A 2,958-nucleotide genomic window follows, 5' to 3' on the forward strand; every position below is an offset into this window, starting at 1 on the left:
CCGCGTCCCGCAGCGCTGTGCCGGGCCCGCGCCCGTAAGTCGCGCTGGGACCTTAGTGCCGAGTTACCGTGGGACGGTGTTGTTAGGAGAGGGCGGTGATGTTAGGAAAAGCCCTGTTTTAGGTTATTGCCGCTTTTAGCGTGCGTGCGCTTATAAAGGGGAGCCTGGTCTGTAACGCAGTGATATTCTTGGCTCCTCTTCCCCAGGTTAGTGTTAGACCTCCAGCACGAAGTGGCCAGGCTGTTTCCGTGCACTTCCGAGCCAAAAAGCCCAGTGCGATGCCAGCAAACTGCGAGTGAGAAGGCAGCTGTGTCCATTTCTTCAAACTTCAGTCCTTACTTCTGCAGCCGTCAGTAGTTCCTCACCATGCTGGCACGGTTAGAGGCTGGGAAGCAGCTTGCCAGCTCAGGGTTTGGGACTTTGCTCCTGAAGCACAACTGAGCTTTAGTTTCTTGCTGGTGTCCCATCTCACAGAGCCACTGGCATATGCAGCCTGTTGCTGAATGAAGAAACTGGAGTGAGTAGGCAGTGGTGCTGGGATGGCAGACTTCAGCATGTGAATGCAGCGTGGCTGGTTGGATGCTGCCAGGCAGCTATTGGTATTTCTCAGATGAAGAAAAAAAATCTCAGTTACTCAAAAATTGTTCTGACTTAGTGTTGTTAAAAATATTTGAAAGATTATTTCTTCAGAGTAACAGGCAAGCTTCTAATTAACACAGAACATGTAACATTTTGGAAGGAAAAAAAGCCAACAATTAAAGAAACCCAGCACCTTAGAAGTATCTAATAAAAATGGCTTAAAGCTCAAAAATAATTCTGAGAAATCACTTCTCATCACAGCAAAAAGGCTATGGATATATCTATGCTGTAGACAAGGTGAGGTTTTAAGATTCAGAGTTACCTAATGTCCAAATGTACAGTCACAAATCCTTAGACACACTGTTTCTTTTGAGGCATATAATCCTTTTACTTGCATATAGACTTGAAAAAGCAGGCACCTTGTCTCTGTAAATTACCCATAATACTTAATGTCCTGACTTCTTGGCTGTTCTTGAATATCTAGTTTAAAAAAAAAAAACAACAACCTTCTGCAAAATATGAAGCACATCTACAGTTCCAAGTTACTGTTGTTGCTGTTCTCATTTGTACTGTCTGAACAAACAGCATTGCTTTCTAGTTTAGCTGTGCTATGAATGCAAGCTGAAGAAGCTGCCAGCTGGCTTGACCTAGCATTATTAGACTCAAGCCTAGGCTAAAGGTCACAGCAGTTCTTTATGTGAAGCATGTGTGTAAGTGGGAAGGCAGTTCTTTGTGGCAAAAAGGTGGGGAGGGCTGGAGCTCTTCCTGCACATCCCAGGCCTGTGGGTTGGCACAAGGTTTGAAAAGAGGAAGAACAACCCGGATTCCTAAACCCAGCCATATGGTGCCTGCTGCTGTCAGGAAAGGAAGGGCAGTCATAGATCACTTAATTGCTCTGTATCTTTCAAGCGCTAGCAAGTTATGATGTAGTCCTAAGAAGGCTTTGATGCTGTTTTTGCTTCTTACTTTACTAAGGCTGTGTGCTATTTGTTACTAAATTCTAAGTAGTCAAAATTCCATGATGATCCTTCAGTTGGTTTTATCTTTGTTGAGCATAACAAAAGCGTATTTTCTTGCCTAATAGCTGATTTTGCAAAATTACCAAAATTTGAATAGTTCCATTGCTTTCTTTAAAGCAAGTGATGTTGCTAAGTGCCAGTTTGCATGCTTGGACTTATGCCACTTACTCTTATATAAGTTAAAGTTGCAGGAAATCCTTATAGTGCTGAGTCAAGAATTCAAGACCTTTAATATGTTATACGTAATCATTAGATAATTATGCATCCAAATATTAGCAAGAGATTGACATGGGTCAGCACCACCTCTGTGCCCTTCTTTGTGTGCTCTCCAGCAGTTTGATCCTGGAGCTCTCAGCGTAGGTCTGTGCTGCTTTTCAGCTTGGATGGTTCTGGGCTGCTGTTAGGTTGTACAGAAATTTCCCTAGCATGCTTAGTTAAGAGCATAAGATGTAGACAGTACCTAAGGTGATCAGTCTGTGCTCCTGTATTTCAAAGTTCTGAGCTGTTATAAAGGACTCTGGGGTCTGACTTGGCTGTAATTTGCCCTGTGCTCAGTTCTTGGTTTAGAGGAGAGCTTGACTCTTGACAGTAGACCCTGTGCTAATGAGGAGGTGATGATGGGCTTCAAGGGATGTGTCTGGACTCCTGGCCTTCATGTGGCAATCTGTTTGCTTGTCTGTGAGAGGTGGTGGTAAGTGTAAAGAAATGGTTGTTTTGTTGGGAATGCTGCTGCTGTCACAGGAACAGTTATTGCAATGAGTGGAGAAGTGGACTATTTCTGGAGGAGCTTTTTGTGATATTAAAAAAAAAAAATAACTGCAGGCAGAAGTGAAGCCTTCGTAAAGAGGGGAGGAGGGCAGAGAGAGAAGTTGTGCTCTACTTCTGAGTGACCAACCAATACCAGTGCTTCACCAGCTTCTGTGTTTGCGGCTTCAAAACAGCTGGACAAAATTCTGACCTTCTCAATGAGGCAGCTGGAGCAGCAGGGTAGAGTCACTTTGCAAATGCTGGCACTGGTGGCAGAAGCAAACTTGTGGCATCAGTAGTATGTGATGCTTCTTTTTAATCCTTTTTCTGAAACGCATCTGTATATAATGTCTGGCATGTATAATGACAATGCCACAAAGACTCAGTAAATAAAGAATTTTTATTACCTCTTGATGCTGTAAGGATGTTGCAAGTTGCAGAGTAGCTCAGTTCTACTCCATAGTTGTATAGCTGTCCTCTGCTGCATATCAGAAGAGGGATGTGAAGCTGTATCACAGCTGTATTTCAATCTTATGTGAGCAGCCTTTTGTGCTGTTACTGAGTAGCTCCTTCCCCCTGTCTTTTCCTGTCAGGCAGAGTTAAGGCATGTATC

Source organism: Meleagris gallopavo, chromosome 1 (genome assembly GCF_000146605.3).
Source record: "Meleagris gallopavo isolate NT-WF06-2002-E0010 breed Aviagen turkey brand Nicholas breeding stock chromosome 1, Turkey_5.1, whole genome shotgun sequence".
Taxonomy (NCBI): Eukaryota; Metazoa; Chordata; class Aves; order Galliformes; family Phasianidae; genus Meleagris; species Meleagris gallopavo.